At 44.9% G+C, this 13514-nt stretch overlaps 1 protein-coding gene across 1 annotated transcript in view; it reads right to left on the reverse strand.

The window, feature by feature from the left end:
- Positions 1-13514, reverse strand: part of dock9b (dedicator of cytokinesis 9b) — a 187635-nt gene that overhangs the window by 86559 nt on the left and 87562 nt on the right. The gene's annotated exons all lie outside the window — the stretch shown is intronic.

The following is a 13514-nucleotide window of genomic DNA, read 5'->3' on the forward strand; positions in this document are numbered from 1 at the left end:
TTGGAAGACTCTTAGATAGGCACATGAACATGCTGAGAGAGGAGGGACAGTTGTGGACAAAAGACAACAGGAAGTGGTGGATACAGCCCAGTCTACAACAGGAAAAGACTTCACCACTGAGTATATTTACATAGAGAGCATTGCCACAAGTACACGGACAGGAATAGCTAGAGGGATGAGGACCAAATCTGAGCAATGGGACTAGCGTAGATAGGATTGGTGTAGATGAGATGGGCCAAAGGTCCTTTTCCATGTTGCACTGTTCTATGACTCCATGATTCAAAGTGAACCAGACGGGTTTTACAACAACTATGGTTTTCATTTTCTTTTGCTGACATTTCTTGACATTTGCTTTTTATTCCTGATTTATTTAATTATGTCAATTTAAATTCCTTGCGGTGACTCATCTCAAGAAATGAGCCGAATGGAATAACACTGCATGGCCCCTAAGCATTTACCACTTACAGGTTAAATAAAGGCATCAGTGGTTCAGGTTCACTGGAATGGGAACAAGTCTGCAGATCAGCAGACCAGGAATTTAACCACTTTGGTTCCAAGCCTGAAATGTTAATTCATCAGTGTGGCTCAGTGTAGTGTCTCAGGTTCTGCACAAACTTTGAGGTTAATACTAGGAGAGTGTTGCACCAATGGAAATGCTGTCTTTAGGCTGAGACCTTAAACCAAAGGCGTTCTGCTCTGGGGAAAAAAATCCTGCATCACTATTTCAAAGAATTGCCTGGATGGTGGTTAGCAGAGAGTGATGACTGAGGGATAGTTCTCAGAGTGGATGTCCACGTCTAGTAGTATCCCACAGGGCACAGACGTGGGACCACTGTCATTGATCACCCATGTCAACAATTTGGATTTGAACATACGAGATTAATGGGTTTGCAGATGACAACAAAATAGGTGGCACCGTAGAGAATGAAGAGGACAATCCAGAATTACCGTGGGATTTTGATCGATTGGGTAGGTAGGCTGAGGAATGGCAAATGGAGTTTAATTCAGTTAAGTGCAGAGCGTTTACATTTTGAAAAGATAAATCAAAGAACACAGAATAGTACTACACAGTATTGGCCCTTTGGCCCACAATGTGCTGACCCTTTAACCTACTCTGAGATCAATCTAACCCTTCCCCCTCTCATAACCCCTTCATTTTCCTTCCGTCCATCCAAGATAGGTAAGACTTTTGCATTGAATGGAAGGGCCCGGGGTACTGCTGAAGAACACATTCAGATTCAGTGTATTGTCATTTAGAAACCACAAATGCAATGCAGTTAAAAAAAATGAGACAACATTCCTCCAGAATATCACAAAAGCATATGACAAAAGAGACTACATTAGAAAATCCACATAACGTTTGGCAATCCCCAATCCAGAGCCCAGAGAGGCTGCTGCGTATTAATATCGCGCTACCGTCTTAGCGCATTCCCCGGAAAGGAGCTCCAAATCCATCAGACAAACAAAACCAAAAACTAAAGCTACAAGACCTGCACAAAACCACATAGTTACAACATATAGTTACAACAGTGCAAACAATAGCATAATTGATTTAAAAAAAACAGACTAAGGGCACAGTAAAAATAGTCCAAAGATGTTAAAGGACTACAAGTTCAAAAGAAATCACCACACAGTTTCCACAAGTCCCCAGGGTCCCGACAGATCACATGCATTGCTTCCTTAAAACGGTTATAGGTAGGTAGAGCAACGAGCAGCTTTTGGCATGCTGGCGTTCATCAATGGGGCACTAGAAGTTAGAATGTTATACAGTGATCTACAAGGCATTGGCAAGGCTGCACCTGGGAATACGGTGTTCAGTTTTGGTCACCATGTTTAGGAAGGGTGTGATTAAAATGGAAAGAGTGGAAAAAAAAGATTTACAAGGGTTCTGCCAGGACTTGAGGGAATGAATTACAGAGAGATGCTCGACAGGCTGGACCTGTACTCCTTGGAGCACTGGAGGCTGAAGGATGATCTCATAGAGGTATTTAAAATCATAAGCATAGATAAGATAAGCAATCATTTTGTTCAAGGTTAGGGAATTGAAAACAAGGTTAATACTCTAATACTTGTAAGGTTAGAGGTGAAAAATTTAGTCAGAACCCGAGGGACAACTTTTACATAGCCAGAGATAAGGATATGGAATCAGCTGCCAGAGGAAGTGGGTGAGGCAGGCACACTGGAGACATTTAAGATGTGGTAAGTAGTTATAGGAATGGGTCAAATGTTGGGTAATGGGATTGGACTGAATATTCCTCTGGGTCAGCATGGACACACATAGGCTCAAGGGCCTTCTCCTGTGCTGTCCAACTCTATGACTCTCTGAAAAAGGAATATGTGGGGCCAAGAGTAGACTCTTGATGGACATTAAGGTTTGCGTTAGAATGGACAGTTCTGAAACAGATGGTCTTATCCTGAACTCATACTCATTTTGAGACCTTGCTTCTGCACTTCCTACCTCCCAAGAGCACGTGGCTACAACACACTTTGCAAGGTTCAGGCAAGGCAGGCTCAGAAATTCAAATCTCTCTTTCAAAGCCTGTGCAGTACACAACAGTCCAACAAGTGCCTCCACCTGCCAGGTCCAAATTCGGAAATGCCTGTGGGCTGACTGATTTCCACAGCAAATTGGGGAGGCAGTAAGGGAAGGTTCCTGCTGGGGTAAATAACAGGAAGCTACCCAAACAGCAACCTTTGATCCTGGTCCAGATTATCTTCTGTGGTAAATCAGTAATCATTGTTTGTGGTACAATACATTTAAACATGTTTAATGTCATTGACTGAACAATACAAGTGGCTGAATTTACAGCTCTGTGAAATCAGGACTAACGAGCTGTTAACGCACCACAATGCTGAAACTTTCCACATTCCAGCCGAGCAGTGAGTCAGTATAGATCTGAAGTGGGTCTGTGTGGAATGAACTGATGCAGGTCGGCTGTGAACTATGCTTATCCACATCCTTGGGGATTTTAGGATGGGCCCTTTGGCCCTTCAAAACCAATGCTGGATCGCTGACATGTCCATCATCGTGATATCCTTACCTCAAAGACAGCAACCTGTATTCCCATATCTATTCATTAGCTCAATGCCAAACAATCCCTGACTTCCCAAACCCAAACGAAGAAGCAAAAGTATTGCAAAAAAGGTTTATTGTTTTAATGCACGTGTGTGATTCTCAATGCAATGTTCTGGAGATTAATTTTCACTTCATGGGAAGCTGAAAGCCATTGCTGCCTGGTGTTTACTTATTTATTGAGATACAGCCAGGAGTAGGCCCTTCAAGCCACACTGCCCAGTAACTCCTGATCTAACCCAAGCCCTAGCCTAATTATGGAACAATTTACAATGAACAATTAACCTAGCAACTGGTACGTCTTTGAACTGTGGGAGGAAACCACCAGCACCAAGTGTCTATTTTAATGCAACGAGTATTATGAACAAAGCAGATGAGCATAGATCGTGGATCAGTACTTAGAGCTATGTTGTTGTGGCCATTACAGAGACTTGAATGGCTCAGGGGCAGGAATGGCTACTTTGAGTGCCAGGCTTTAGATGTTTCAGAAAGGACAGGGAGGGAGGCAAAAGAGGTGGAGGCATAGCACTGTTGATCAGAGATAGTGTCAAAGCTGCAGAAAAGGAGGAAGTCATGGAGGGATTGTCTACGGAGACTCTGTGGGTGGAAGTTAGGAATAGGAAGAGGTCAATAACTCTACTGGGTATTGTTTTTATATAGACCACCCAATAGTAACAGGGACATCAAGGAGCAGATAGGGTGACAGATTCTGGAACGGTGTAATAATTAAAGGGTTGTTGTGGTATGAGATTTTAATTTCCCAGATATCGATTGGCATGTCCCTAGAGCAAGGGGTTGAGATAGGGTGGAGTTTGTTAGATGTGTCAAGAAGATTTCTTGACACAATATGTAGATAAACCTACAAGAGGAGAGGCTGTACTTGATCTGGTATTGATCTGGCATTGGTCAGGTGTCAGGTCTCTCAGTGGGAGAGCATTTTGGAGATAGTGATCATAATTCTATCTCCTTTACCATAGTATTGGAAAAGGATAGGAACAGACAAGTTAGGAAAGTGTTTAATTGGAGTAAGGGGAAATATTAGGCTATCAGGCAAGAACCTGGAAGCATAAATTGGGAACAGATGTCCTCAGAGAAATGTATGGAAGAAATGTGACAAACGTTCAGGGGATATTTGCGTGGAGTTCTGCATAGGTACATTCCAATGAGACAGGGAAAGGATGGTAGGGTACAGAAACCATGGTGTACAAAGGCTGTTGTAAATCTAGTCAAGAAGAAAAGAAGAGCTTACGAAAGGTTCAAAAAGCTAGGTAATGATAGAGAGCTAGAAGATTATAAGGCTAGCAGGAAGGAGCTCAAGAAAGAAATTAGGAGAGCCAGAAGGGGCCATGAGAAGGCCTTGGCGGGCAGGATTAAGGAAAACTCCAAGACATTCTACAAGTATGTGAAGAGGAAGAGGATAAGATATGAGAGAATAGGACCAATCAAGTGTGACAGTGGAAAAGTGTATATGGAACTGTAAGAGATAGCAAAGGTACTTAATGAATACTTTGCTTCAGTATTCACTATGGAAAAGGATCTTGGCGACTGTAGGGATGACTTACAGTGGACTGAAAAGCTTGAACATGTAGATATTAAGAAAGAGGATGTGCTGGACCTTTTGGAAAGCATCAAGTTGGATTAGTCACCGGGACAGGACAAAATGTACCCCAGGCTACTGTGGGAGGCGAGGGAGGAGATTGCTGAGCCTCTGCCGATGATCTTTGCATCATCAATGGGGACAGGACAGGTTCGGGAGGATTGGAGGGTTGCGGATGTTGTTCCATTATTCAAGAAAGGGAGTAGAGATAGCCCAGGAAATTATAGACCAGTGAGTCTTACTTCAGTTGTTGTTAAGTTGATGGAGAAGATCCTGAGAGGCAGGATTTATGAACATTTGGAGAGGCATAACATGATTAAGAGTAGTCAACATGGTTTTGTAAAGGGCAGTTCATGCCTTACGAGCCTGATTGAAGTTTTTGAGGATGTGACTAAACACTTTGATGAAGGTAGAGCAGTAGATGTAGTGTTTATGGATTTCAGCAAGGCAGTTGACAAGGTACCCCATGCAAGGCTTACTGAGAAAGTAAGGAGGCATGGGATCCAAGGGGACATTGCTATGTGGATCCAGAACTGGCCTGCCCACAGAAGGCAAAGAGTGGTTGTAGACGGGTCATATTCTGCATGGAGGTCGGTCACCAGTGGAGTGTCTCAGGGATCTGTTCTGGGACCACAACTCTCTGTGATTTTTATAAATGACCTGGATAAGGAAGTGGAGGGATGGGTTAGTAAACTTGCTGATGATACAAAGGTTGGAGGTGTTGTGGATAGTGTGGAGGGCTGTCAGAAGTTACAACAGGATATTGATAGGATGCAAAACTGGGCTTAGAAGTGGCAGCTGGAGTTCAACCCAGATAGATGTGACGTGGTTCATTTTGGTAGGTCAAATATGATGGCAGAATATAGTATTAATGGTAAGACTCTTGGCAGTGTGGAAGATCAGAGGGATCTTGGGGTCTGAGTCCATAAGACATTCAAAGCTGCTGCGCAGTTTGTCTCTGTGCGTAAGAAAGCATACGGTGCATTGGCCTTCATCAATCGTGGGATTGAGTTTAGGAGCCGAGAGGTAATGTTGCAGCTATATAGGACCCTGGTCAGACCCCACTTGGAGTACTGTGCTCAGTTCTGGTCGCCTCACTACAGGAAGGATGTGGAAGCCATAGAAAGGGTGCAGAGGAGATTTACAAGGATGTTGCCTGGATTGGGGAGCATGCCTTATGAAAATGGGTTGAGTGAACTCGGCCTTTTTTCCTTGAAGCGATGGAGGATGAAAGGTGACCCTGATAGAAGTGTATAGGATGATAAAAGGCATTGATCATGTGGATAGTCAGAGGCTTTTTCCCAGGGCTGAAATGGCTAGCACGAGAGGGCACGGTTTTAAGGTGCTTGGAAGTAGGTACAGAGGAGATGTCAGGGGGAAGTTTTTTTTACACAGAGTATTGAGTGTGTGGAATGGGCTGCCGGCAACGGTGGTGGAGGCGGATACGATAGGGTCTTTTAAGAGTCTCCTGGACAGGTACATGGAGCACAGAAAAACAGAGGGCTATGTGTAACCCTAGGTAATTTCTAAGGTAAGGGCATGTTCAGCACAGCTTTGTGGGCCAAAGGGCCTGTATTGTGCTGTTGTCTTTCTATGTTTCACCCGGAAAAAAATCCACACGGTCACAGGGAGGACATACCTTACAGAGAGCGGCAGGAGTTGAACCTGGGTCCTTGGTACTGTAAAGCTTTGTGCTAACCACTATGCTACTGTGCCAACCCTATAGGTACAACTATTGGGATGGTGGAAGAAGGTAACATGTGCTTGATGATGCACAGAAACCTTGCTGGCCATCAAGCACCCAGGGTACCATTTACAAACTGCACTGCAGTTCAGGCAGCGTTCTTTGAAAGTCTATTACTTTAGGTTGGATGGTTAATAAAATATTAGTCATCCAGATGAAGACATTTATTTCCACGTGAGTGTGTGCATCTATTTGGTTAAGAGTGTGCTCACATCTGATTTAAAGGGGATCTGAAGGACAAGTTTCTATACTGCTCTAGGAGTGGTAAAGGTGGCTACAACTACAATGTTCAAAAGATACAGACAGGTTCGTGAATAGGGAAAGTTCATTGGGATACGGGCCAAATGCTGACTAATTGGGGGCCAGCTTAGGTCGGCCTCTTGGTTAGCATGGACAACTTGGGCTGAAGAGCCTGTTTCTGTGTTGTATAACTCTAAGATACTGTAAATCCAAATTACAATCTACTAATGCTAACACGAGTACAACCGCTTGGATACTGTGCTTGACTGCAGAGCAGAGCAGACATCCAGGACAATGAGGATCGCCGCTTCATTGTTGTAGGGGTGAAAGTGTTGTTTGGTGAAGGGCCACAGCTCTGGGTCCACCTGCTGCTGTGCATTAAGTGAAAACTTATCATAGCCAGATCATGGAGAGGAAACAGGTCCTTCAGCCCACCAAGTCTGTGCTGGCCATCAAGCACCCACTGTGTGTACCATTTACAAAATGCACTGTGGTTATTTGCCCATCCACACTGACATTATTTCCCGAAGCTGTTACCAAAGGCAGCAGGTGCAGGGACCACCACCGTCAAGTCAGCGGCCGTCCCAATGTGGAAGTACATCAGTGTCCCTACATCACTGGTGGGTCCAATTTCTGGAAATCCCTCTCCAACATAACAGGAAGCACCAGATCAAGGTGGTGGTGCAGGACAACCTCCTCAAGTGCTTTTAGAGATGGGCAATAAATCTTGGCCATGTTAGCAATATCCATAAGCCATCATGTTCTAGAGCAAACACGAGGAAATCTGCAGATGCTGGAAATTCAAACAACAACACACACAAAATGCTGGTAGAACACAGCAGGCTAGGCAGCATCTATAGGGAGAAGCAATGTCGACGTTGGGTCTCGGCCCGAAACGCCGACATCGCTTCTCCCTATAGATGCTGCCTAGCCTGCTGTGTTCTACCAGCATTTTGTGTGTGTTGATGTTCTAGAGCATTTGAATCAGAAAATTTCAATCAGCTGCTTAAGCCAAGGCATTAATCAGACATGACAATAATCTTCTTCAGTAAGACCAAGCAATTTGCAGAGTTCATGAAGAACAATGGAGAAAGACTGTTATCTCGGCAAGCAACTCCAGGAGTACAGGAATAAGCATACTCAATACATTAGGCAAACCAACTTCCCTTCCACGGACTCTTTTTACTCTTCCCAATGCCTCCATAATCAAGCAGCCAGCATAATTAAAGACGTCCTCTCTTCCCCCCTCTCCACCAGGCTGAAGATACAAATAAACCTGAAAGTATGTATCACCAAGCTGAAGGACAGCTTCTACCCACTGTTATAAGACTACTGAATGGCTCCCTGGCTCTCGACCTCATGATCTACCTTGTTATGGTTTTGTGCCTTATTGTCTACCTGCAGAGCGCTTTCTCTGTCGCTGTTATGCTTAATTCCGCATTCTGTTATTTTACTTTGTTCTGCTTCAATGTACTGTTGTGATGAATCGATCTATGTGAACAGTATGCAGGTCAAGCTTTTTACGATACCTCAGTTCACCCAACAATACTGAACCAATTTCCTAGTTTACAAAGCAATGACATCATAACTAAGGCATGACCACTGGACTGTGGTCTCCCACAAAGTTAGAAGTGACTTTAATTTTAAACGTACTTCACAGAACACCATCTCTTTCCACCCCTCTTCCTCTGGTGTTTTTCCAGTTTCTCCATCCACCTCAACTCCTCCCTGTGGGAGAGGATTCCACATTCTCCTCACTCTGCAGGAAAAGGGTGCTCTCCTGAATTACCTGCTGGATTTATTGCTCACACTGTAGGATTACTGTACTTTGACCCCAACAAGGAACTCCGAACACTTGCGGCATCTTCTGTCAATTATCCCAGAACTACAGCAAGTAGAGTATTACGTAACTGCTCCTCTTCAACCGAAACTCCTCTGAAGGGGTAGTGCCAGCCCTTACTGTCAATCAAAGGCATTTTGCTCAATTTAACTCAATGCCATGATATTTTTGACATCTAATGTTTGAACAGTGTTCTTGTGTTGAAACACTGATCTCTCATTCAACAGCTCGACATAGTGTTTGCTTGGGCACAATATGGGATCACACCAACATGGTTGGATTAAACTGCTCCTGAAAGGAAGGAAAAGAAAATGGCAGCCAGACAACATTCACCTATCAAATGAATCTGGATAGGTTTTCTTCCCTCTCTCTCTCTCTCTCGGTATGTTCAGTTGCCACAATCTGAGGCTTCCCTCCCACCCTGCCCCCTGACTTCTTTGACCAATGCCTTTCGTGTGGGGGTGGGCTTCGCTGGCAAAGCCGGTCCTGAACTACCTGGCGAAGGATGGCTGAGCGAAAGGATACTCGAGCACCAGATGGGCCTTTGCAACAATCCATTTGCTTTAGGGTGACCATTGCTGAGAATGGCTTTTAACTCCAGATTTATTCAATTAGTGCAGTATAACTTTTTCCAGCTGCTGGGGTGGATTTTGAACTTTTGTCTCTGGATCAAACATTCCGGCATCTGGATGCTTGCCTAATAGCTTAACTTGCGGTACTGACCTAATACACCCTCACGTGGCTTGGGTCAGATTTTTTTTTCCCCATCACTTCTGTCAATTTATTTTGAGACATTTCAGAATGAGAATCGGGGGAACACACACCAGTCCTCTTAGAGGGGTCAGAAGCAGAAAGAATGAGCAATTTCAAGTTCTTGCGTGTCAGTATCTCGGAGGAATTATCCTGGACCCAACATGTCGATGTAGATACGAACAAGGAATGATAGTGACTATATTTCATTCAGAGTTTGAGGAGATGGAACGTCACCAAAGACTCTCAAAGATTTCTACAGTTACACTGTGGAGGGCATTCTAACTGGCTGCATCACTGTCTGGCTATTGCACAGGATCTAAGTAAGCTGCAGAGAGCTGTAACCTTAGTCAGCCATCTTGGCCACTAGTCTCCGTAGTATCCAGGGCATCTTCAAGGAACAATGCCTCAAAATACAGGTGGCATCCATCACTAAGGACCCCCATTACCAAGGGGTCGCTATCATTGTTCCCATCAAGAAGGAGGCACACACTGAACTATTCAGGTACAGCTTCTTCCTCTTTGCCATCCACTTTCTGAAAGGACACTGAACCCATGAACATTACCTCACTACTTTTTTTATTTTTATATTTGCACTGCTTATTTAACTGATATAAACCTCTACTTTTCCTTTAATTTACTGTCTTTATTCCCACGTATGGCAATGTACCGCTGCCGCAAATACAACATGCTGGTGATATTAAACCTGATTCTGATTCATAAGAGGCAGAGATAGAATGAACTCTTTTTTCCCCCAGGGTTGGGGAATCAAGAACTGGTTTGTTACGTGGCTCTGGCTATCCACATGATCAATGCCTCTCATCATCTTATACACTTCTATCAGGTGATCTCTCATCCTCCATCACTCCAAGGAGAAAAAGACAAGTTCACTCAACCTATTCTTATAGGGTAAGCCCTCCAAGTCCAGGCAACATCCTTGTAAATCTCCTCTGCACTCTCTCCATAGTATCCACATCCTTCCTATACTGAGGTGACCAGGACTGCGCACAGTACTCCAACTGGGGTCTGACCAAGGTCTTATATAGCTGTAACATTACCTCATGGCTCTTGAACTCAATCCCACAGTTGATGAAGGCCAACACACCATATGCCTTCTCAACAACACTGTCAAATCTGTGCAGCAGCTTTGAGCGTCCTATGGACACAGACCACAAGATCTCTCTGATCCTCCACACTGCCAAGTCTTATCATATTATATTCTGTCTTCAATCTTGACCTATCAAAATGAGCCACTTCACACTTACCTGCATTGAATTCCATCTGCCAATTCTCAGCCCAGTTCTGCATCCTATCGATGTTCTGCTGTAACCTCTGACAACCCTCCAGACTATCCACAACACCCCCAAATTTGGTGCTATTAGCAAATTTACTAACCAACCCTTTTACTTCTTCATCCAGGTCACTTATAAAAGTCACAAAGAGGAGGGGTCCCAGAACAGATCCCTGTAGAACACCACTGGTCACCTTCCTCCATGCAGAATACAAACCATCTGTAACCACCCTCTGCCTTCCGAGGGCAAGCCAATTCTGGATCCTCAAAGCAAGATCTCCTTGGATCCCATTCCTCCTTACTTTCTGAATGAGTTTTGCATGGGGAATCTTATCAAATGCCTTTCTGAAATCCATATACACTACATCCACTGCTCTCCCTTCATCAATTCATTTTGTTACATCCTCAAAGACTTCAATCAGGCTCGTAAGGCACAACCTGCCATTGACAAAGCCATGTTGACTATCCCTAATCAGATTATGTCTCTCCAAATGCTCATAAATCCTGCCTCTCAGGATCTTCTCCAACAACTTGCCCACCACTGAAGTAAGACTCACTGGTCTACAATTTCCTGGGTTATCTCCACTGCCTTTCTTGAGAGGGGTGAGATTCAGTAGAAACACAAGGGGTAACTTTTTAACCCAGATGAAGGTCAGCATTTGGAATGAGCTACCAGGACAAGTGTTTGAGGTAGGTACATTAACAACATAGAAAGGGCATGTGGACAGGAAAGTATTAGAGGAATGTAGGCCAAACTAGTTTAGTTGGTATGAACCAGTTGGTCTGAAGGCCTTACCTCAGTGCTGTATGACTCTATAACCAAATCACCAGGTGAATAAAGGTGGTGGTTGGAGTTAAGTTTCTTGAGTGAAGCCTCCAGGAAGACAGCACAGTGAGTAGAACCATTGCCTCACAGGACTAGGCACCTAGCTTCAATCCTGACCTTACTGCTGTTGGTGTGGAGTTTGCATTTCCTGCCCGAGTGTCCCCGTTTTCCCTCATATCCCAAAGTCAAGAGGGTTGATAGGTTAATTGGCTGCTGTGGGTTCTCCTATGTGTGGAATCTGGGGGAGGGGCTGAGATTTGGATGGGAGTGTGGGAAGAATAAAAATGGGATTAATGTGGGTTTAGGGTAAATGAGAGGATGAACGTCAGTCTGGATTTAATGGACCGAGGGTCTGGTTTCCACGCTGCGTCTCTCCAGGACGCCAAGAGATTGCATGAAAGGAAAATCAGATGTTTTTGCTTTCCAACTTGCTGGAATCTGACCCCTTCAGTGGACTGTGATACCTCCCCAGCAACCTCACACTTATATAGCATCTTAACATAATGAAATATCCCAAGGACCTCATAGGTGTCTCACTGAGCTATAATGGAGAGGGCTCAGACAGAGGTGGAGGCAGAAAGGTGCAAAGGCAGGGTGATAACCACCAAAACACAGAACTCAGAATATGAATATGGCAGACTGCAAGGATATGGAAATTCCTTGGGGCTGGAAGCAGGGAGGTGCAAGAAACACAGTATAAATTCTATAGCTACCTTACTGTATTAAATATTCGGAAGTGAGTCATTTAAGAATTTTATGCACTATGTAAAGAATTCCAAAACTCTGATCAGGTCAAGAATTTTATTTTGGAACATGCTTTTCAAGTCCAGCGGGTTCCACTGTAAATCAATGGAGAGATTATTCCGAGCTCTCAAATTCATTGCCACATCATGCATCAACTCCCCACATTAACCCTGAGTGCTCCCGAATCTGCAGGAAGGCTGCCAGCCAAACCATAACAACTGGTGTGTTTATATTAACATTCAAGAAGATGATTCAAGAAGAAGGTGAAAAATTTCTTTAGTAACTGTTTGGAAACTGAAATAGGTTCTCAAACAAAAACAAACAGAAAAGACACACAGGAGGAGCAACCATTCATATTCCGTCTGGGTAACCTCCAACCTGAACATCGATTTCTCTAACTTCTGGTAATTTCACCTCCTCCCCCTTCTCTTTTTTTCCGTTCCCCATACTGGTTCTGTTCTTGCCCTTTACTCTTCTCCTCATCTGCCCATCAGCACCCTCTAGTAACCCCTTCTCCCATGGTCCACTCTCCTCTCCAATCAGATTCCTCCTTCTTCAGCCCTTTAACTCTTCCACCTATCACCTCCCAGCTTCTCACTTCATCCCCTCCCTCACCCACCCACCTTCTCCCTCACCTGGTTTCACCCATCACCTGCCAGCTTATACATCTTCCTCTCCCCCACCTTCTTATTTTATTTTGCAATACAGTGCTGGCTGGTGGCATCAGCACTGGACTTCGGGGCGAGAGGTCCCGAGTTCGAATCCGGCCAGCTCCCTTGCATGCTCTCCATCTATGCCTGGGTTGAGTGTCGAGCTAGCAACTCGACCTCGTAAAAAAGAACCTGGAGAGGGATGGGCTCCGCCGGGCTTCAGTTGACCAAGACACGCTGTACGATGAGCAATCACCAGGAAAAAAAAAGATCGGTGCAAGAGAAATGCTTGTCATCCAACCCAACCAGCACACCGCTCAGCAAACTACCTGTTTAACACGAGCATAATCACAGGATGCGTGTCGAAAGGCTGTTGTGATGCATCAGGTGTGGCTGTGGAGTGGGTACAGTGCTTGTTGCAAGCACTGTGTGGTGCCTCCTCGCTGGCAACACAGGGAAATTGAACACCCTTCGGACTCGGGCCGAACTACAGAGGACGGGGCGGAGGTCTGGCCCCTGCACACCGGCGCCTGGCGCCCGCGAACCAGATCCACAGCTACGGGTAAATAGCCCCACGGCCTTGTGGGCAGCGTCGGGAGAGACGAAGGCTGTGGGAGTAAACCCAGACAGCAGATCCAGAGTGGAGATCCTAGGGCAGGTGGATGCCACTAACATCCTTCCAGCAGCTCCTGCAGCCAAGCTGACGGCAAACGTATTGCTTCGCTTTCCTTTGGACTACTCTTGTGCGGCCAAGCGGGA

The sequence above is a fragment of the Hemitrygon akajei genome, chromosome 2 (genome assembly GCF_048418815.1).
Source record: "Hemitrygon akajei chromosome 2, sHemAka1.3, whole genome shotgun sequence".
NCBI classification, from domain to species: domain Eukaryota; kingdom Metazoa; phylum Chordata; class Chondrichthyes; order Myliobatiformes; family Dasyatidae; genus Hemitrygon; species Hemitrygon akajei.